The following is a 24,373-nucleotide window of genomic DNA, read 5'->3' on the forward strand; positions in this document are numbered from 1 at the left end:
TAAACCTGACTGACCTGGCATTTACACTAGGCCAGTGGTGGCGAACCTATGGCACGGGTGACAGAGGCGGCACTCAGAGCCCTCTCTGTGGGCACCCGCACCCTGGAGAAAGTCTATGGTGTACCAATATGCCTTAGACTTTTCCTGCCATTCATCAGCGCAGACGTGCTATGAACAGCACAGGCAGCGCATTGAATGTAGGCAGGTTATTATAGCTACATGATAAAGTACATGGAAGATATATGATATTGGTGTTCAGGTTAAATTGCCGTGTTGGCACTTTGCGATAAATAAGTGGGTTTTGGGTTGCAGTTTGGGCACTCGGTCTCTAAGAGGTTCACCATCACTGCACTAGGCTATGGACTAACCACAATGATTAAACTAGACTGCGGAGCATGCGTGCTGACGTAGCGTGCGTCGCTTCTTCCCAGGCTACAAACCTCCGCCAGCGCGAGCTGTGAATGATCAGGGGCGCCTCAGGATGATGTGGGGCCTCCGTGAGGAAAGCCCTGGGACTCCATTATTGGATTGATCCCGGAGGAAAGCAGAGGTGCTATACTCACGGTAACTGCGGAGTGGACTGTGGAGGTGAAAGGTGCGTCTAGAGACGTCGGGAGAAGGAGGACCCCCCCCTGCCCCGGTAATGAGGGGATCTGTTGATTCCCATTTGGGGTGTTGGAGTAACAGCCGAAGAATACCAAGTAATGTATTAGACATCCGGGAACAGCCGTGAAAGGGCCATGTGAGATATGAATATGTTACTGGATATAATACTATTAACATCTCATTTTCTAAAACACTATCGGAGCTAATTTTTTTAAATAACTGAAGGCATATACAGTTGCAAGAAAAAGTATGTGAACCCTTTGGAATGATATGGATTTCTGTACAAATTGGTCATAAAATGTGATCTGATCTTAATCTAAGTCACAACAATAGACAATCACAGTCTGCTTAAACTAATTACACACAAAAAATTAAATGTTTTTATTGAACACATCATGTAAACATTCACAGTGCAGGTGGAAAAAGTATCTGAACCCTTGGATTTAATAACTGGTTGAACCTCCTTTGGCAGCAATAACTTCAACCAAACGTTTCCTGTAGTTGCAGATCAGACGTGCACAACGGTCAGGAGTAATTCTTGACCATTCCTCTTTACAGAACTGTTTCAGTGCAGCAATATTCTTGGGATGTCTGGTGTGAATCGCTTTCTTGAGGTCATGCCACAGCATCTCAATCGGGTTGAGGTCAGGACTCTGACTGGGCCAATCCAGAAGGCGTATTTTCTTTTGTTTAAGCCATTTTGTTGTTGATTTACTTCTATGCTTTGGGTCGTTGACCTGTTGCAACACCCATCTTCTGTTGAACTTCAGCTGGTGGACAGATGGCCTTAAGTTCTCCTGCAAAATGTCTTGATAAACTTGGGAATTCATTTTTCCTTTGACGATAGCAATCTGTCCAGGCCCTGACGCAGCAAAGCAGCCCCAAACCATGATGCCCCCACCACCATACTTCACAGTTGGGATGAGGTTTTGATGTTGGTGTGCTGTGCCTCGTTTTCTCCACACATAGTCTTGTGTGTTTCTTCCAAACAACTCAACTTTGGTTTCATCTGTCCACAGAATATTTTGCCAGTACTGCTGTGGAACATCTAGGTGTTCTTGTGCAAACCGTAAACGTACAGCAATGTTTTTTTTGGACAGCAGTGGCTTCCTCTGATGTATCCTCCCATTAAATCCATTCTTGTTTAGTGTTTTACGTATCGTAGATTCGCTAACAAGGATGTAGAATATGCCAGAGACTTTTGTAAGTCTTTAGCTGACACTGTAGGATTCTTCTTCACCTCATTGAGCAGTCTGCACTGTGCTCTTGCAGTTATCTTTACAGGACAGCCACTCCTAGGGAGAGTAGCAGCAGTGCTGAACTTTCTCCATTTATAGACAATTTGTCTTACCGTGGACTGATGAACAGCAAGGCTTTTGGAGATACTTTTATAACCCCTTTCCAGCTTTATGCAAGTCAACAATTCTTAATCGTAGGGCTTCTGAGAGCTCTTTTGTGCGAGGCATCATTCACATCAGGCAATGCTTCTTGTGAAAAGCAAACCCAGAACTGGTGTGTGTTTTTTATAGGGGGGGCAGCTGTAACCAACACCTCCAATCTCATCTCATTGATTGGACTCCAGTTGGCTGACGCCTCACTCCAATTAGCTCTTGGAGATGTAATTAGTCTAGGGGTTCACATACTTTTTCCACCTGCACTGTGAATGTTTACATGGTGTGTTCAATAAAAAACATGGTAACATTTAATTCTTTGTGTGTTATTAGTTTAAGCAGACTGTGATTGTCTATTGTTATGACTTAGATGAAGATCAGATCACATTTTATGATCAATTTGTGCAGAAATCCATATCATTCCAAAGGGTTCACATACTTTTTCTTGCAACTGTACAGCTAAAGCCACAGTTATTTACAGCTAACTTATACATCAGAATAAGGACCTGGCTATGATTAGTGAGCGTTACTACTAATACTAACAATTTAATAGCATTGTGTCCTAACCTAAACTGTTTAGGATTAACCGCTATATGAAATTAACTGAGGAATAGGCGCCTGAATGCGCAATGTGTCTGGGGGAGGGGACTGGATGAAGTATGAAGTATTCTTGGTGACTGTAGGTTGTCCCCATCCGGACTGACGGATGTCAACGGGCGGAGCTGTTGGGGGTGATGTGATGTTTGCTGTGGGAAATGAGGACTGTACACTATTGCGCATTTTTGGGTGTGCACTATCTACCAGCGCCTTCATTAGTACCAGCTGCTCTCTTTTTTCCAACATATAACGAGGGGCGTCTGGCTCGTGGACACTTTATCACGGAAATTGGTGCTTGATGGTGTGGTATACCAGCTGGGAAGGAGAAAGGGAGAGTTTTTCCCTTTTAGTTAGGATATGCTCTGGAACTGATATGCAAGGCCTGTGATATGTTATATAATTTAACGCCAGAATATGTAAAGTATTGGGAACACGCCTGCCCTCTCCTTTTTGTGTATATTGTTAACTGACATTCTCGATTTTAATCGAATAAGCCTGACTTTATTGAAGGGATGATAGTTTGATGGGCATTGACGTATATAATTTGAGAAACCTGGCACCTGGTTAAGACCCTCATTTGGTGGGGAGTGAAAAAGGTGGTGGCTCTCAAGCAAGAGTAAACCTCTGAACTGTTTTCTAGAGTTGCCATTAATGCCCGTAACCCCAAGAGAATACAGAGATAATAAAGTGCGTAAAGACAGAAATAGTCCCCCCGCTGTTACATCTGGGAATATAAAACCCAGAATACATATTCTGAATAAATTAAAAAAATAAGAATAATGGCCAAGAAAACGGTGGGTAAGAGGGGAAAGCCACAAATTAATCTGGACACCTCTATCTCTCCAGGGAGTAGAAGGGATGACCGTTCGAGGCAACAATTAATAACTACAATGTCTAGACATACCATATCTCCCCAAAACGCCCAAAATAAAAAAGGATAGAATACACCAAGATAAGGTGGAAAGGTAGATCCAAGGTGAAGAAGAAGAGACCCCTGAGGTAGTTGGAGAGGGAATGAGGAAATCAAAGGTAGGGGAATCAAAGGGAAGATCAAAGGGAAAAATTATTAATGACAGAAGAAGGCAAAGAAGCAGAGGGTGCGCAAACCCCCAGTCTGCAAGATATATATCTAGAAATAAAAAAATGCAATTCAGCAATAACTGATCTCTCTCTCCAGGTGGGAAATGTAAAAGAGTCAGTGGGCTTTCTCCAAGCAGATATGCTAAAATATAAAAATAGATTGGATGAAGCTGAAAAAAAGAGTATCGGATGTAGAAGTTCTGACACAGAAAATAACCAGGGAACAGGCTAGAACAACTTTTGAAAACAAAGAAATAAAAAATAAATTACTTGACATAGAAAATAGATCTAGAAGGGCAAATTTAAGATGCTTGGGATTTCCAGAGGGTGTAGAGGGCCAGGATGTGGGTCTCTTTATACAAAAGTGGCTGATAGAACATTTAGTGCATGATATAACAAAGTTCCCTGATCCTGTAGAGCTTGCACACAGAATCCCAAATAAACTTCCTCCCCCCCCCCCCAGCACGAGACCTAGACCTATCATTGTCAAATTATTGTCAGTTTAGGATAGGACTGAGATCCTCCATAGGGCTAGGAAGAAGGGGAATCTAGAGTTTGTGGGGGCCACAGTGATGATCTTCCCAGATTATGCTCGGGAAACAGTACAAGAAAAAAGCCGGTATCTAGAGATTAAAAAAGAACTTCGTACAAGAGGGATAAAGTATTCTATGATGTTCCCTGCAATGCTACATATAGAATGGAATGGGAAAGCATGCTTTTTTTAAACTCCGGAAGATGTCAGAGAATGGATCAGGGAAAAATAAAAGCAAAAACAGTTGTGCGTCGGGGGAGGTGCCTGAGAGGAAGGTTATGTTAGTTAGAGAGTCAGGGGCTGGATTCGTCCCCTGGGTCAAGTTGTAAGGGGTATGATGGGGGGGTGGGTTGGGCCCCCTTTTCCCCCTCTACCCCCCCTTTTTTATTTATTTTTTATTTATTTATTAATTGTGGGAGATTTTAATATGGTAATGAATGAAACAATGGATAGGTGTAGAGTTGGGAATAAGATTGGGAGGGGTCAAAAATCTAGATTAAAAGACACTATAGAAGAAATGAATTGGGTAGATATATGGCAACTGCACAATCCAACGGTGAAAAATTTTTCATGTTTTTCCAAAACACACAAAAGCTTATCACGTATAGATATGCCATTTACAAATAAGAACACATTGTATGAAATTAATAATGTTAAGTATACACAGTGAGGAGTATAAGATCACAGCCCACTGGTAGTAAACACAAGGGATGAGTGTGTTAAGAGAGAAGTTAGGGTTAGAATTAAATTAGGTTGGATAAATATAAATGGGAATCACAATAAGATACAAAATGAGATTAGAGAATACTTCGAAAAAAGTTAAGGAACAGCAGAGATCAAGATCGTATGGGAGGCCGGAAAGGCCTATATGAAGGGGATATCATAAAACATATAGCAATCTGTAAAAAGGAAAAAAGGAACCTGTTACAAAAACAAGAACAGGAGGTGTGTAAAAGTGAAACCGAATATACTGAGAATCCAACAGAGATAAATGACCAGATATGGAATGAGAAACAATCAAAATACAGAGATGACTTGTTTTTGTTAGCAGAGCAACAAAGACTTAACTATATCAAGGATTATTACACCCAGGGGCATACACCAGGGAAGAAACTGGCATCTATAATATCAGCACAACGTGAATGTAATTATATCCATAGTTTGATAAATAATTCTGGGCAGATTGTTGAAAAACAATCTGAGAAAAAGGAGATAATTAGAGATTATTTTAAAGATACAGTCAGGTCCATAAATTTTGGGACATCAACACAATTCTAACATTTTGGGCTCTATACTCCACCACAATGGATTTGAAATGAAACTAACGAGATGTGCTTTACCTGCAGACTGTAAGATTTAATTTGAGGGTATTTACATCCAAATCAGGTGAATGGTGTAGGAATTGCAACAATTTGAATATGTGCCTCCCACTTGTTTAGGGACCAAAAGTAATGGGACATAATAATAGTAATCAGATATCAAACTTTCACTTTTTAATACTTGTTTGCAAATCCTTTACAGTCAATTACAGCCTGAAGTCTGGAACACATAGACATAACCAGACGCTGGGTTTTATCCCTGGATGATGCTCTGCCAGGCCTCTACTGCAACTGTCTTCAGTTCCTGCTTGGGGCATTTTCCCTTCAGTTTTGTCTTCAGCAAGTGAAATGCATGCTCAATCGGATTCAGGTCAGGTGATTGACTTGGCCATTGCATAATATTCTACTTCTTTCCCTTAAAAAACTCTTTGTTTGCTTTTGCAGTATGCTTTGGGTCATTGTCCATCTGCACTGTGAAGTGCCGTCCAATGAGTTCTGAAGCATTTGGCTGAATATGAGCAGATAATATTGCCCGAAACACTTCAGAATTCATCCAGCTGATTTTGTCAGCAGTCACATCATCAATAAATACAAGAGAACCAGTTCCATTGGCAGCCATACATGCCCACGCCATGACACTACCGCCACCATGCTTCACTTATGAGTGGTATGCTTAGGATCATGAGCAGTTCCTTTCCTTCTCCATACTCTTCTCTTCCCATGTCGTTTGGCAAACTCTAATCTGGCCTTCCTGTTTTTGAGGCTCACCAATGGTTTACATCTTGTGTTGAACCCTCTGTATTCACTCTGGTAAAGTCTTCTCTTGATTGACTTTGACAGACATACACCTACCTCCTGGAGAGTGTTCTTGATCTGGCCAACTGTTGTGAAGGGTGTTTTCTTCACCAGGGAAAGAATTCTTCGGTCATCCACCACAGTTGTTTTCCGTGGTCTTCCAGGTCTTTTGGTGTTGCTGAGCTCACCGGTGCGTTCCTTCTTTTTAGGAATGTTCCAAACTGTTGTTTTGGCCACGCCTAATGTTTTTGCTATCTCTCTGATGGGTTTGTTGTGTTTTTTCAGCTTTATAATGGCTTGCTTCACTGATAGTGACAGCTCTGTGGATCTTATCTTGAGAGTTGACAGCAACAGATTCCAAATGCAAATAGCACACTTGAAATGAACTCTGGACCTTTTATCTTCTCATTGTAATTGGGATAATGAGGGAATAACGCACACCTGGCCATGGAACAGCTGAGAAGCCAATTGTCCTATTACTTTTGGTTTCTTAACAAGTGGGAGGCACATATGCAAACTGTTGTAATTCCTACACCGTTCGCCTGATTTTGATGTAAATACCCTCAAATTAAAGCTGACAGTCTGCAGGTAAAGCACATCTTGTTCGTTTCATTTCAAATCCATTGTCGTGGTGTATAGCGCCAAAAATGTTAGAATTGTGTCAATATTTATGGACCTGACTGTAAGTATAAAAGTAGGCTAGAAGCTGATACGAGAGAAATAGAAGAGTTTCTGGATACTCTATATATATGAACTCCTTAACATCAGAACAGAAAGATAGTCTGGAAAAAGAAATAAATATTATAGAAGACAATAAGGTATTAGAAAATGTTAAGAAGAATAAATCCCCGGGATCGGATGGTATACCATTCGAAGTATATCAGAAATATAAAGAGATCTACACCCCCAAATTAATAGAAATGTGGAATGACTCAAGAGTTAGTAAAATCTTACCAGATACCTTACGTGAAGCATTGATTATACTTATTTTGAAGCCTTGGAAAGATCCAATGATGATGGATTCATATCGCCCAATTTCTCTGATAGATACAGATAATAAAATCCTGGCAAAAGTGTTAGCAGACAGATTAAAAGGCATTATCAACACGCTTACACATGTAGATCAAACTGGTTTTAGGCCAGGGAAAACAACATCCGAGAATATTGTGAGATGTTTTATGAATATGCAGATTGGACCGAACAATAGGGGGGAGCGGTTAATTGTGTCAATTGACGTGTCAAAAGCGTTTGACACTGTAGAATGGCCCTTCTTGTTAGCTACATTAAGGAGACTGGGTTTTGGAAACCATTTTATATCTTGGATCAAACTTCTATATACGGATATAAAAGCAAGAACTATTGTAAATGATGAGTTAACTGATTTATTAGTGATGGGGAGAGGGGTCAGGCAGGGCTGTCCCCTCTCCCCATTACTGTTTGCGATAGCACTAGAGCCTCTTGCGGCTGCAATAAGACAAAATGAAAGTATAATGGTATTTAGATACGGGAACCATGAGGAAAAAATATCTATGTACGCAGATGATTTGATGTTATTTGTGGGATCACACGACTCATTAACGCAAATATTCACATTGTTCGAAAAATATGGAAGAGTGGCAGGCCTTAAGATAAACTGGAATAAATCTGTGTGTATTCCTTTTGATCTATTGGGTAGCTTTGTTCCTGGATCTTTGGAGATAAAGGAGGGTGGGGGGGGGAGTATAAAATACCTGGGCATATATATTTTATCTAGTTTACAGGATTATATACAATTAAATGTTACTCCCCTGATAAATAAAGTTAAAAGTAAGATAAATGTGTGGAAAAGGATACCACTTTCTATGGCTAGAAGAATTTATTTATTCAAAATGTGTCTATTATCAATGATCAATTATGTTCTTTGGAACTCCCCAATAGAGATACCAAGGAGAGTCTTTCAGATAATAGAGAGTTTATTGAGTGAACTAATATGGAGGGACGTAAACCTAAAATTAGGATGCAAATACTGCAATGCCCGGAGAAAGATGGAGAATTGTCGGTCCCAGATTTAAAACTTTATTTTATAGCTGGCCAAATAAAGAATATACTGATGTGGAGTGGTTCCCGAATGTATAGATCCAATATGGCAATTATAAATAAAAGACTAATAAATTGCTAAATATGCCATTTATTAGAAGCAGGCTTAAATCTAAAGCAGCATTTCCTAAACTCCCCCAAAATAAAACTAATGGTTCAAACTTGACAGGAGGTAAAATCCCTATGGCAAGAAAACACGCTACATGAAGACTCCCTGATATGGTATAATTCAAGGTTAGAAGAAGGGAAAGGGAAGAAATATAGGGAAAATTTAGGTAATATAAGTATGCATGTATATACTGTAGTTATTTGTAAAATTATGTTAAATTATAAATTATGTTTACTGCCTATATAAAGTACGCTAAAAACAGTTTATTATTATTTATATTAAAAACTTCTCCAAAAAAATAGGCTTGATAGGGTTAATAGGAATGTCTCAGACTATATGATGCTGATCCCTAAAAAACACCCTTATCACTAAGACTCCTTCATTAAAGGAGTATAATTAGTTGGTATAATTCCTCTGCCAGTTAATAGGGGTATGATGAACATAACACATGATAGGGCTGTAGACCCTTAATGGCCATGTAATATCAGTATGCCTGGATGATCAAGTGTGTATATAATATATAACCTCCTTATTGCTGGGAGGATATACACTGGATATGGTGATCCAAGGAAGATCTCAGGTAACACTATGTATGATGGCCAAACCCTAAGCAAGTAGCTTACTACAGAGGAATAAACCAATAGGCTCTAGATGTAACGACGAGAGTCAGTCTGCATATGTGAACTGCAGATATGCTTTGCTCGACGCGTTTCCCTATCCAACTGTTTGTTAGTTCATCAGGAGCAAATCTCTAAGTCCACTGCTAGCACTAAATATTGCCCCCCTAACGCTGGGTGTGCAATAAGCGGCAGAGAACTTAGGAATATTACTGACTAGAAATATGCTGCACGCCACTGATGTCGTGCGTGCAGCAATGAGCCTCCGGCATATGTTGGCCGTGACGCGTGCGTAGCGCGAACTTGTTTAAATGGAGGACACTCCTCCCATCTGCATGACAGACCTCCAGTAAGCGTCCAATGGAAGGTAAACACGCCACCTGACTGCGCCCACTGTTCACGTCATCACCAGGTGACACGCGATCCATTACATAGTCAGACTCAAGGCTGACAAGAAACTGGCACCGCCCACCCGTTAACGTCACTTGTAAGTGGGAGGATGAAAAAATGACGTGTGCTCTGTCTGCCTACAGTGTATTGGTCAGTGCAGTAAGAGGGAGGAGTGATTGAAGGTCCGTGACGCACGCTTGAGTTCCTCAATAGGCGGGGACAAAAAAGGTAAACAGATACATTTAAACAATCAGATGTACCTAATAACATCACAGGAGAACAAATCAGGTCCCCCATGATAAGTGACAAGGAATTTCAAGTGAAAAAGTAAAAGGGACATAATATAAGAGGAGCACTACAATTCGTAGATAAACAGATAAAGGACCCATTAGGCACTACAAATTGGATATCAGAAAACTAGAGGGGAGCGATATTCCTATTCAATAGACGGTAGATCATTCAAAAGCAAGGATTAAAGCTTGTTATTAGATGTTCATTCGATAAAGCATGCATATGAAATCGCATCATTGAGGCCCTTGGGCTTGACAGTGTTAAGGGTGAAAATCCACTGTGCCTCTTTTCTTAGGAGCAGTGTGTGAATGTCACCTCCCCTGGGTGGTGGCCTGACATGTTCTATTCCTTGGAATTTGAAGCAATCCATAATGCCCGGGTGACAGATAACCACATGTTGTGCAATAGGGGTATCTCCAGAATTCTTTATTTTTAGGAGATGCCCACCTATGCGCCTCCTAAATTCCCGTTTCGTTTTCCATATGTATTGTAAACCACAAACACAGGTCGCTAGGTATACCACCCCAACTGTCCTACAGTTGACGAAGGATTTGATGGAATATTCATGTCCTGTGGCCGAGCTCTTAAATTTCAGACCTAATGGCACACACAAGTGTGGTAACTGCATAGCATGCAAAGTAATTTGGAAAAGCATTAAATTTAAAGAGGCCCATAGGTGAGCATCTCCTAAAAATTAAAAATTCTGGAGATACCCCTATTGCACAACATGTGGTTATCTGTCACCCGGGCATTATGGATTGCTTCAAATTCCAAGGAATAGAACATGTCAGGCCACCACCCAGGGGAGGTGACATTGACACACTGCTCCTAAGAAAAGAGGCACAGTGGATTTTCACCCTTAACACTGTCAAGCCCAAGGGCCTCAATGATGCGATTTCATATGCATGCTTTATCGAATGAACATCTAATAACAAGCTTTACTCCTTGCTTTTGAATGATATACCGTCTATTGAATAGGAATATCGCTCCCCTCTAGTTTTCTGATATCCAATTTGTAGTGCCTAATGGGTCCTTTATCTGTTTATCTACGAATTGTAGTGCTCCTCTTATATCATGCCCCTTTTACTTTTTCACTTGAAATTCCTTGTCACTTATCATGGGGGACCTGATTTGTTCTCCTGTGATGCTATTAGGTACATCTGATTGTTTAAATGTATCTGTTTACCTTTTTTGTCCCCGCCTATTGAGGAACTCAAGCGTGCGTCACGGACCTTCAATCACTCCTCCCTCTTACTGCACTGACCAATACACTGTAGGCAGACGGAGCACACGTCATTTTTTCATCCTCCCACTTAAAAGTGACGTTAACGGGTGGGCGGTGCCAGTTTCTTCCTTGAGTCTGACGATGTAATGGATCGCGTGTCACCTGGTGATGACGTGAACAGTGGGCGCAGTCAGGTGGCGTGTTTACCTTCCATTGGACGCTTACTGGAGGTCTGTCATGCAGATGGGAGGAGTGTCCTCCATTTAAACAAGTTCGCACTACGCGCGCGTCACGGCCAACATATGCCGGAAGCTCATTGCTGCACGCACGACATCAGTGGCGTGCAGCATATTTCTAGTCAGTAATATTCCTGACAATGCTGTTGTTTGTTTGTTGTTGTCTTCCCCTGTTGTTTTCCTAGACATGAGTGATGGTGACTAGCGCTCCCATCGGCCTTTCCCCAGTCCAGTGTTAGGGCGACTGAGGGTTTAGGCATCCTGCTCGCCGCACGGGTTCACACCCCGTCTAGGGTATCAGGGCAGACAGGTGCCAGCTTAGGGTTACTCAGGGGTGGCCATTCTATTTCCCATCCGTAGATAAGGGTCCCCCTTCCCCTCCGTCTGGTGCGACACGACTGCTGCTGGGATAGCGGTCGTGACAGTATATCTGGCCTTTTAAAAAAAAAAAAAAAAAAGACATTTCATTTTTTTTATTTTTTTTTTTGCTTGCTGTTTTGCTTTGTATTTTTCTGTTCCACTATGGATCCGGTTTCGGTTTTGGCGAAACAATTACAGGGGTTATCCCTTGAAGTGGCAGGATTAAAAGCAACAGTGCTGCAGCAGCAATCCTTGGGTTCCACCGTTGCTACGGGAAACCAAGGTACTTCTGAGCCAAAAGTGGCTTTACCTGATAGGTTCTCAGGAGGGAGAGACCAATTTGTAACCTTCAGAGAAGCTTGCAAGTTGTTCTTCAGGTTACGCCCTAGATCCTCTGGCGGTGAGGAACAACGGGTGGGCATTGTAATTTCTCTCCTGCAAGGAGATCCGCAGGCTTGGGCTTTCTCCCTAACATCAGACTCTCCGGCCTTACGATCAGTGGATGAGTTTTTTGAAGCCCTGTGTCTCGTATATGATGACCCGGACAGGGTCTCACTGGCTGAGTCTAAGCTACGTAGACTTCGGCAAGAGAACCGGTCTGCTGAACTATATTGTTCCGAATTCCGTAGGTGGGCTACTGATACGTTATGGAACGACTCGGCCCTTAGGAGTCAGTTCTGCCAGGGGTTGTCTGAAAAATTAAAAGATGCGCTGGTGGTATACGAGGTCCCTGGGTCTCTTGAGGCTGTTATGTCTCTGTCCATAAGAATCGACAGACGACTCAGGGAGAGACTATTACATTTTACGGAGGCCTCTATAGGGCAGGGATCGGTCTGTTATGGTCCAGTCGAACCAATGCAAATAGGGGGCGCCACTAGACGGGTGAATCCTCCTAAATTCCGCCGTAGGTCAGAGGTTTGTTTTCGTTGTGGGGGGAGGGGTCATTTTGTAAAGGTTTGTCCCTCAGAACCCAAGAGACCACAAACAAAGGAGCCGCCGGAAAACTAGAGTCCCCAGATTGTGAGGAGGAGAACAGTCTGGGCGTATTCGTTTCCTCCATACGCATGTCTCAGTTTTTGTTGTCCGCTACCGTTGAGGCGGGCAATAAAACTTAGATCTGTTCCGTCTTTTTGGACAGTGGGGCGGGGGTCAACTTGGTGGATTCACGGTTTGCTCAGGCTCTGGGTTTTACTCCGGAACCGGTATGCAGAACTATTCCTGTTTTTGCCATCGACTCCTCCCCTCTTACTCAGAGAGAGTTAACTCAGATCATCCATAATATCCATCTGCAGGTAGGGGACCTCCATAAAGAGCATATCTCTTGTTATGTCCTGGACGGTCTTCCGGCTCCTATAGTATTGGGGCTTCCCTGGCTGGTGACTCACAATCCAGTGGTGGATTGGCAGGCCGGGGAGATTGTGGAGTGGAGTGAACGTTGTAAGGACAACTGCTTGAGTAGTAGGTGCTCTACACTCTCTGTAACATCACATTTTATGGATGTGTTCTCTGAGAAGGGTTGTCAGGGGTTACCACCTCATCGTCCATATGATTGCCCGATTAATCTATTACCTGGGGCAAAACTACCTAAAACCCGGTTATACAATCTTTCCGGCCCTGAGAGGAATGTTATGAAAGATTATATTTCGGAGAGTTTGGCCAAGGGACACATTAGACCCTCTTCTTCACCTGTGGCTGCACGGTTCTTTTTCTTTAAAAAGAAAGATGGGGGCCTACGTCCTTGCCTGGATTTCTGGGAATTAAACCGGATAACTATCCGAGATCCCTATCCTCTTCCTCTCATTCCCGACCTCTTTAATCAGGTTGCTGGTGCTAAATGGTTCTCCAAAATGGATCTCAGAGGAGCCTATAACCTGGTTCGCATCAAAGAGGGGGATGAGTGGAAGACGGCTTTTAATACTCCGGAAGGGCATTATGAAAATCTGGTCATGCCATTTGGTCTTACTAATGCGCCTGCGGTATTCCAACATTTTGTCAACGATATTTTTAGTCACCTTATCGGGAGATTTGTTGTGATATATCTTGATGACATCCTGGTCTATTCCCCGGATCTGGATACACATAAGATCCATGTGAGACAAGTGCTGCAGATATTAAGGGCCAACAAATTGTTTGCTAAGTTAGAAAAATGTGTGTTCGCCGTAAAAGAACTGCCATTTCTGGGGTATGTGTTGTCAGATTCAGGTTTCCGCATGGATCCAGAGAAAGTCCGGGCGATTATAGACTGGGATCTGCCTGAGAACCTGAAGGCATTGCAACGCTTCCGGGGGTTTGCCAATTTTTATAGAAAGTTTATAAAGAACTATTCCTTGGTGGTCAAACCACTGACGGACATGACCCGAAAGGGATCCGATTTTTCCAAATGGTCACATGCAGCCAAAACTGCCTTTGCATCTCTGAAGGAGAGGTTCACCTCGGCCCCTATTCTCGTACAGCCAGATGTCTCGCTTCCTTTTATTGTAGAGGTTGACGCATCAGAGGTGGGGGTGGGAGCGGTACTATCTCAGGGCCCGTCCCCTGGTGAATGGCGTCCGTGTGCTTTCTTTTCAAAGAAATTGTCTACTGCAGAAAGGAACTATGATATTGGCAACAGGGAACTTTTGGCTATTAAGTTGGCCTTTGAGGAGTGGCGTCATTTTTTGGAGGGGGCGGTTCATCCCGTCACGGTGATTACTGATCACAAAAACTTATTATATCTGGAGTCTGCTAAACGTCTCACCCCTAGACAGGCTCGGTGGTCGTTTTTTTTTTACTAGGTTTAATTTTGTAATAACCTATCGCCCGGGGGCAAAAAATACTAAGGCGGATGCATTGTCTCGAAGTTTTCCTGGAGGGGGTGATGTTGAGGTACCAGAGCCCATTTTGCAAAAGGGGGTGGTGGTCTCTGCATTACACTCAGGTTTGGAGGGGAGGGTGTTGGAAGCTCAGGGGGACGCCCCGGCCTCCTGCCCCTCGGGTAAACTGTTTGTGCCAGAAAATTTACGACTGGAGATACTAAAAGAACACCATAACTCCACACTGGCAGGACACCCAGGTAGTAGGGCAACCTCTGAGTTAGTGTCTCGTCGGTTCTGGTGGCCTAAATGGCGCCAGGAGGTGTTGAATTTTGTGTCTGCATGTGCTACCTGTGCTCGTTCTAAGGTAGATCATACTCGTCCGGCAGGGCGTCTTTTACCTCTGGCCATCCCCAACAGGCCTTGGACGCACCTGTCAATGGATTTCATTACGGATCTACCAGTATCAGCGGGGAAGACTGTTATTCTGGTAGTTGTTGACAGATTCAGTAAAATGGTGCACTTTATTGCTCTTGCCGCATTGCCTAATGCTAACACACTGGCTCAGGTTTTTATTGACCACATCGTGAAGCTTCACGGGGTCCCTTCCGATATTGTTTCGGATCGTGGTACCCAATTCGTTTCTAAATTTTGGAAAGCTTTTTGTTCTCGTTTAGGGGTTCATCTGTCGTTTTCTTCATCTTTCCATCCACAGTCCAACGGTCAGACTGAACGTACCAATCAAAACCTAGAGACATATTTGAGATGCTTTGTTTCCGAAAATCAGGAGGAATGGTCATCTTATTTACCGTTAGCCGAGTTTGCCATTAATAATCGTCGTCAAGAATCCACCGATAAGTCACCATTTTTTGGTGCGTATGGTTTCCATCCTCAGTTTTGTACGTTTAGTGAGGGGGGGCCGTCTGGGATTCCCGAGGAGGAACGATTTGCGTCTTCACTTTCTTCAGTGTGGCAGAGTGTGCAAGAAAGTTTGAAGAGAATTGGTGGTAGATACAAACGTGCGGCTGATAGGAAGCGCTCTGAAGGTCCGGACCTTGGGGTGAATGACTTGGTGTGGTTGTCTACCAGAAATATCAAGTTGAAGGTTCCCTCGTGGAAATTGGGTCCGAGATTTATTGGTCCTTATGGGGTAATTAAGATCATTAACCCGGTGGCTTTTCGTCTGGAGCAACCTCAGACTCTAAGGATCCATAATGTCTTCCACAGATCTCTGCTTAAGAGATATGTAGAACCTCCTGAACCATTGCCACTACCGCCTCCACCGGTGGTTGTTGATGGCAGTCTTGAGTTTCAGGTAGAAAAGATTGTTGATTCACGATATGTTCGCCGCTCTCTTCAGTACCTAGTGCACTGGAAAGGTTATGGTTCCAAAGAGAGAATGTGGGTTCCAGCATCAGAGATAAAAGCGGAAAGACTCATTCGGGCTTTTCATAGCTCCCATCCGGAGAGGCCTGGTCTTGAGGGTCCAGGGGCCCCTCGTAGAAAGGGGGGTACTGTCATGACTGTGACTGATCCAGACAGGTCTGGGAGGAGAAGGTCGCAGCGACTTGCTACTCGCGATAGCTTGTGAGTTTGCTCCATGGTTCAGGGTATGTCATCTGGGTTTTGCCTTGTGAACCTTTTTGTCCTGACTGGGAGTTTGTAGGCATCCTTCTCAGGTGAGTCCTGTCTGCCACTCCCAGCTACTATATTAGTTTCAGTTTCACTTGCAGTCATTGCCAGATATAGTCCTTACTTCCAGTGCTACTCTGACCTTGGAAGGAGATCGTTTGATGGTGTTGCTGTGGAGCTCTTGTCCGGCGTGGACTGTCGTGTTTGGGATCGCCTTCTCTGCTCGTGACTGGATAAGTCTATCTCTGCTGTTGTTTGTTTGTTGTTGTCTTCCCCTGTTGTTTTCCTAGACATGAGTGATGGTGACTAGCGCTCCCATCGGCCTTTCCCCAGTCCAGTGTTAGGGCGACTGAGGGTTTAGGCATCCTGCTCGCCGCACGGGTTCACACCCCGTCTAGGGTATCAGGGCAGACAGGTGCCAGCTTAGGGTTACTCAGGGGTGGTCATTCTATTTCCCATCCGTAGATAAGGGTCCCCCTTCCCCTCCGTCTGGTGCGACACGACTGCTGCTGGGATAGCGGTCGTGACACCAACAAACAGTTGGATAGGGAAACGCGTGCAGCAAAGCATATCTGCAGTTCACAAATGCAGACTGACTCTCGTCGTTACATCTAGAGCCTATTGGTTTATTCCTCTGTAGTAAGCTACTTGCTTAGGGTTTGGCCATCATACATAGTGTTACCTGAGATCTTCCTTGGATCACCATATCCAGTGTATATCCTCCCAGCAATAAGGAGGTTATATATTATATACACACTTGATTATCCAGGCATACTGATATTACATGGCCATTAAGGGTCTACAGCCCTATCATGTGTTATGTTCATCATACCCCTATTAACTGGCAGAGGAATTATACCAACTAATTATACTCCTTTAATGAAGGAGTCTTAGTGATAAGGGTGTTTTTTAGGGATCAGCATCATATAGTCTGAGACATTCCTATTCACCCTATCAAGCTTATTTTTTTGGAGAAGTTTTTAATATAAATAATAATAAACTGTTTTTAGCGTACTTTATATAGGCAGTAAACATATTTTGAATTAGTACGTCTACATTATCAAATAAACTAAGTGAACTAAATTATAAATTATATGATATATTGTGGAAATTTAATAAAGAAAAAAAAAAACAGAAAAAAAAAAACAACTGACCTACAGCAGTGTTTACACTAGACAATGGCCTGACTGACCACAACTTTTATACCAAACTATGGACTGACTAACTGCAGCATTTACACTAGACTATGGACTGACTGGTCGCAGTGTTTACACTAGATTATGGTCTAACTGACCAAATTTTTTGGCCAGTTCGGATAATTGGACCAAAATGAATTTTAGGAAATTTATCCATCTCTAGTAGACGCCCATATACATTATACAGCACCTAAGGCGCCTCTGTTAGGAGGGTTGTTACATTTTTTATATTTTTTTATAAAAAATAAATAACTAAAATTTGAGAAAATAAAATAAAGAAAATTGGCCCTGGATGGTGTTTCCAGGGCCAAAGTCATTTGACCATACTGGCTGTAGACATCACAATGTACGTAATGTATTCAGTCAGAGCTTGTGCCCTTAGGGAAAACAGTTTGACACCAGTGGCTGAAGTCATCCGTATGACATGTAGGGGAAGTAAGCAGACCGTGGAGCTTGAGCTACTTTGGAGCCTGAGCTAAGACATTGTTTCCAAAAGTCAAGTGAAAAGCCCTTGTTATCTGCGAGATAATGTATTCTGCCCATTGCTCATGTGCTCAGGCTGTATTGCTAATCATGTATCTTTTATGGGAATTCACTTTTTTCATTTCTTTTCATTTATAGCTGACAGATAATGAATTTTTATGACTCTTTTTGCTTTTACCATAAGAGCTAAAGCCGACCTAGAAAAAGGTAAAGGTTCTTATCCTTGGATGTTTCAATATCTTATCCCAATTAAAAAATGTCACCGATCATGAGCATTTGGGTTAATGGTTGGGACCTGTGAGCTTCATGAATCAATGTGACAAAAAGAAGGAAAATTCCTGCATAAATCCTTCGATACTGCTCTTCTGTTAGGTTGGGCTTAACAGAATTCTTAACAGCTGGAAAGAGGAAGACTTTAACCTCATTATTTCCAAGATAAATTACATAAATTATATTTATATAAAACAAAAATTGCAAAAAAAAAATTATGTATCTTTTTAGCCCCTGAAATAATGGCCTATTTTTTTAAAATACAAATGCAATTTTGTATTTCACTGTTAGTGTTGAACGAATCGAAGTATCCAAAGTGGAATTTGATCAGAAGTTTAAGAAAAATTTGATTCGCAACTAATCTGAATTTCCTTTCCTTTCCTTTCATGGTAACTGATAGGAATCTCAGAGTCCCACTTGGTACCCCTGGCACCAAACTTCTAGTATCGGCTTGGTTTGAGTCCCTTTCTGATGTCAGGAGAGCGCTTCACTCAGTAGGTAATAAAAGACACAACAGTGATGTACTGAATGAACACTCTGAGGTTTATTTTTAATGCACACAGGTTATATAGAGGGGGCTTTACCCTCTTTATTAGCATATCATCGTATGTTATGTATTTAACCTATCATATTAACACGTATCATTCTACAGTCAGAGAAATAGAAACAAAAACGGAACTTCCATATTAGGAATATTGTCCGGGAGTAGTGCCAAAGAGATAAGATTCAGGGTTACAGAGAATAGAAACCTTACAGTACATTAGTTTCACGGCAATCAGAGTTAGTACCTAACATAGAAACAAAACTTCAGCAAAAAGCAGAATTGATTTTGACATAATAAAGAACATGGATTCCTTTCAGTAACAAATGATTTTTTTTCATAAAATGGCGGCTACATGTGTTACAAAGTGAAAGTAAAAAGCCCGGGAATGTGAGACCATAATGCCGTGCAGACAACCAATCAGCAGGTAGCCACCCCCTGTGATGTCGCAGCCCTTTAAAAGCCTCATCCCGCGCAGTCTGCACCATTTCACTGTAAGCTAAGCATAGAGAGAGACATGACAAGCGCTAGAGACAGTGTTCAAGAAATATAAGTAAACATTAGGGGGGCACTCTACTATCTGTAACCAGTTGGACAAGAATATTTGCCCAAATATTGTATATAAATATATAAATTTATTGATTACAATGAAGTAACACATAAACAGCTGCAAGAAAAATTATGTGAACCCTTTGGAATGATATGGATTTCTGCACAAATTGGTCATAAAATGTGATCTGATCTTCATCTAAGTCACAACAATAGACAATCACAGTCTGCTTAAACTAATAACACACAAATAATTTAATGTTACCATGTTTTTATTGAACACACCATGTAAACATTCACAGTGCAGGTGGAAAAAGTATGTGAACCCTTGGATTTAATAACTGGTTGAACTTCTTTTGGCAGCAATAACTTCAACCAAACGTTTCCTGTAGTTGCAGATCAGACGTGCACAACGGTCAGGAGTAATTCTTGACCATTCCTCTTTACAGAACTGTTTCAGTTCAGCAATATTCTTGGGATGTCTGGTGTGAATCGGTTTCTTGAGGTCATACCACAGCATCTCAATCGGGTTGAGGTCAGGACTCTGACTGGGCCACTCCAGAAGGCGTATTTTCTTCTGTTTAAGCCATTCTGTTGTTGATTTACTTCTATGCTTTGGGTCATTGTCCTTTTGCAACACCCATCTTCTGTTGAGCTTCAGCTGGTGGACAGATGGCCTTAAGTTCTCCTGCAAAATGTCTTGATAAACTTGGGAATTCATTTTTCCTTCGATGATAGAAATCCGTCCAGGCTCTGACGCAACAAGGCAGCCCCAAACCATGATGCCCCCACCACCATACTTCACAATTGGGATAAGGTTTTGATGTTGGTGTGTTGTGCCTCTTTTTCTCCACACATAGTGTTGTACGTTTCTTCCAAACGACTCAACTTTGGTTTCATCTGTCCACAGAATATTTTGCCAGTACTGCTGTGGAACATCCAGGTGCTCTTGTGCAAACTGTAAATGTGCAGCAATGTTGTTTTTTTACAGCAGTGGCTTCCTCTGTGGTATCCTTCCATGAAATCCATTCTTGTTTAGTGTTTTACATATCGTAGATTTGCTAACAGGGATGTTAGCATATGCCAGAGACTTTTGTAAGTCTTTAGCTGACACTCTAGGATTCTTCTTCACCTCATTGAGCAGTCTGCGCTGTGCTCTTGCAGTCATCTTTACAGAACGGTCACTCCTAGGGAGAGTAGCAGCAGTGCTGAACTTTCTCCATTTATAGACAATTTGTCTTACCGTGGACTGATGAACAGCAAGGCTTTTGGAGATCCTTTCTAACCCTTTCCAGCTTTATGCAAGTCAACAATTCTTAATTGTAGGTCTTCTGAGAGCTCTTTTGTGTGAGGCATCATTCACATCAGGCAATGCTTCTTGTGAAAAGCAAATCCAGAACTGGTGTGTGTATTTTATAGGGCATGGCAGCTGTAACCAACACCTCCAATCTCATCTCATTGATTGGACTCCAGTTGGCTGACACCTAACTCCAATTAGCTCTTGGAGATGTCATTAGTCTAGGGGTTCACATACTTTTTCCACCAGCACTGTGAATGTTTACATGGTGTGTTCAATACAAACATGGTAACATTTAATTCTTTGTGTGTTCTTAGTTTAAGCAGACTGTGATTGTCTATTGTTGTGACTTAGATGAAGATCAGATCACATTTTATGACCAATTTGTGCAGAAATCTATATAATTTCAAAGGGTTCACATACTTCTTCTTGCAACTGTAAATATATGCTGATATTAGTATCCGATATAGTAGTTGTTAGTTCAGATGGATCAGACTTGTTGTATCCAATATGTTAATATAGTTATTATTGTGTCCAATGTGTTAATATAGTTGATATTAGTTCAAACTTGTGATAATATTTCTTTGTTAGTACGTTACCACTCTTGCAGCTGTATTGTTTCGGTGTGGCCGTACTGTACTTCCCACTGATTCGTATGGCCGATTTCTCCTCTATGCGTACGTTGCGTCCCACGTGGTTGTTAGTTCCCGTCTCCTTACAGCCCGCCTGGTAATCGTGCGGCCGCCGGTCGTGGCGCTTGCTGGGCTCGCCGGCCTGCTACCCTCTCGGCGTGCCACGTGTCACCAGGTACAGGTTACCTTTTAGTCTTCTCTGCGTCACACGTGTCTTGAGAGATATACCGCCACCAGATCGCAGGTCCTGGGCTTGGAGATGGACAAGTTTATTCTAATAAACAATATTGAGGAATTGTCTTAAAGCCATAAAAGAAAGCGGGGCTCAGCAAAATGATTGAACTACAGTCTTTTAGTATTATTACTTCCAAAAACACTGCTATTACACCGAACGCGTTTCGGGGATATTCCACTTCCTCAGTGGTCAGCAGTGATTTGTTGGGTATCTCCTTTATAGATATTCATGGAGTAGTGCAAATTGGGAATGGGTAATTTAAAAAACCTGAAATGGATCTTAGTTACATCACATTTTACACAAAAATATATAAAAAATCTTATAAAGAGGACATAAAAATACAAAAAAGGCACGCAAGGATACTAAAAATACAATTAGTGATGATAAAGGGAAAAAGAAACAGTTATGATGAAACGCGTGTATAATTATGTAATAGTTCTCATGCGATTTCACAGCGTTTTCCATAATATGTTTTTCATAGTTTGAAGCACCATGAAAATTATATGACAATTTTTTAAATCAATCATGGGATAAACCCCTTAATTTTTTTTAATGGCATTTCCCTATTTAAATTAACCAGAACTAAGGGTGAATATTTGGATATGCCCATTACGTTAGAGAAATTGAAATTTGCAATCAATGAGCCTGCTATGGGAAAATCTCCTGGATTGGATGAAATTCCTGCTGAGGGGTATGATAAATATCGGGATGATATAATACATTAACAGCAGTATATAATGATTCTATAGAAACGTATATTGTTCCAGAATCTATGACAGAGGCTCTGATTGTACAGATTAGGAAGAATTAGCAGGGACATTGGCTACTAAGCTACCTAATTATGGGATGTATTTCTTATCTGACCAGTAGCATTTAATAATGCGCTAACTGATATGAATGATAGGGCAGGACATTTATATATATTTATTAGTTAGACTCAGGGTGATTCATTTCTCCCCATATGCAAAGGATTATCAACTCGTGAATTATAACAAAAGGTCTGGATGAAGATGAGGGTCGTGACTGGAATACATGGCTCTTTATGGGGGCTTCATTATGTAGATCAATTGTGGGAATCTGAAAGGTAATTTTTCTGAATTTAATTTGATAGATAGGATAGGAATTTGGAGTGATTTAAAGTGGTTTAATTCATCTTTTATGGTGGTGTCAGAAATTGCACAGGCTTTGGGGAAATGTACATCATTTTGGGTTTTGAACGATAACTAGTGTTGAGCGAATCGAAGTCAAACGAATTGACTTCGATACAAATTTCAGAAAAAATTTGATTTGCCGTGAAGCTGAATTTCCTCGCGCTTCGTGGTAACGAATCAATTTTCCTCAAAATCATCACCGCTCCCAGCCAGTGTGATGGCATCATCATAGTAATCAGTATGTCTCTGGATTCTTGAGCTTTGGTGAAATTATGAGAAAAGCCAGATCAGGAGGTACAGTCCAGCTAGCTTGCCGCAAATATTTTGTCTAATCTAAGAAATGGAAACAGTAGGATATTTTCTCACCTCTGTGGGACCATGAGTGCCTAATGATGGATATTAAGGCATGTCGACATAGAGAGGAAACCGTCACTCAGGACCTATCACTGTGCACCAAGGCAGAAGGCCACTAGCATGCACTTGCTACTCTAGACACATGTAATACTACATTCTCCCCTGTAGTGGTCACTGCACAGGAAATGAGCAGCCAGAGGTAACTTTTCCCGGCAAAAGTTGAGATGGGGTGTTGAGAGCTGGTCCATGGAGATAAGTTGATCCACAGTGGATTTCATTTTAAGAGTTGTCTGACAGATGATTTAAAGGGGTTTGCTGAGATTATTTAACTGATGAACTATCCTCTGGATAGGTCGTTAATATCTGATCAGAGGGGATCTGACACATGGGACCGCCACCGATCAGATATAAAGGACCTATCCAGAGCATAGGTCATCAGTTAAATAACCTCGGAAAACTGCTTTGATGCATGTCGGGAGCAAAAATTTGATTTTCCAGAGAAATCAAGATATACAAGGGATCACCGTGGTCTTGGGATCACTGAAGATCTCAGCTGCTGAACTTCCATCATTGTGATTATGACAAAAGTATTTCTTTACAAAATACCTTTAATCCCAAAACATCTATTGATATGACATTTAGTAAGGACAAGTTGTAGACATCTTCTACATTCAAACATACCAAACCTGTTTGAGACACCCACCCAAAATGTCATTTAAAATGGTCTTCTAGAGATGTGTTCCTCTCAATCACGATGGTCAATATAGATAGTTTATGAGGGAATGAAAAACTGTCAAGGAAAATCTTGTCTGTAAGGAAGGTCTTATCAAAGCATCGGCCTTTCAGAGAGGTTGAATTGTAACCACTCTACAAACATTATTCCTGCATGATTTTATGCATTTTTTGTCTCAGTGGGTGGAATAACATTCTTAACAAATGTCCTCATGTGTGATCTGGACTTGTATGTTACATTCTATAAACTTCATAATGTTCCAAGCTAAACCCGGGCTCAGCTAATTGCGAGAAATTAGGATTTAATGCACTGGTGGCCTAAAGTAATTATTTTGTCTTCTGTCTAATGCACTCGTCGAGACATATAACTAAGAACTTGATTATTTCATGAGAAAGTCTGTACTTTAGATTTATGTAATTTGTGGAGGCAACCGATGAGGCAAGGCTAGAGCAGTGCTAAGGACACACTGTGCCCAACATATCGGAGAGTGCTATTATTCTGATTTCTCTTCATTTTTCATGTTATTATGGCGTGTTAAAAGTCTTAACCACTTTACATCAGAAAGGTAAAAGCCCCTTTTTTAATTTTTATTTAACAAAAAAAAATGGTTTTGTACAGACCAGCATAAATATGACGGTATTATACTGCAATAATGTGGGTGAGTGTTTTCTGGCACAGGGGTGTGGTATTTTTTTTAGTTTTTGTATAAATAGATCCTAAAGAAAACATGTATATAAGGGCATCTGGCAGCAGTTTTGTACCTATGACACTGGCTGACCTGTTACTTGTGCTTTTGGCAGCTGAAGACATCTGTGTTGGTCCCATGTTCATGTGTGTCCACATTGCTTAGAAAAATGAAGTTTTAATATATGCAAATGAGCCTC

Source organism: Bufo bufo, chromosome 2 (genome assembly GCF_905171765.1).
Source record: "Bufo bufo chromosome 2, aBufBuf1.1, whole genome shotgun sequence".
Taxonomy (NCBI): domain Eukaryota; kingdom Metazoa; phylum Chordata; class Amphibia; order Anura; family Bufonidae; genus Bufo; species Bufo bufo.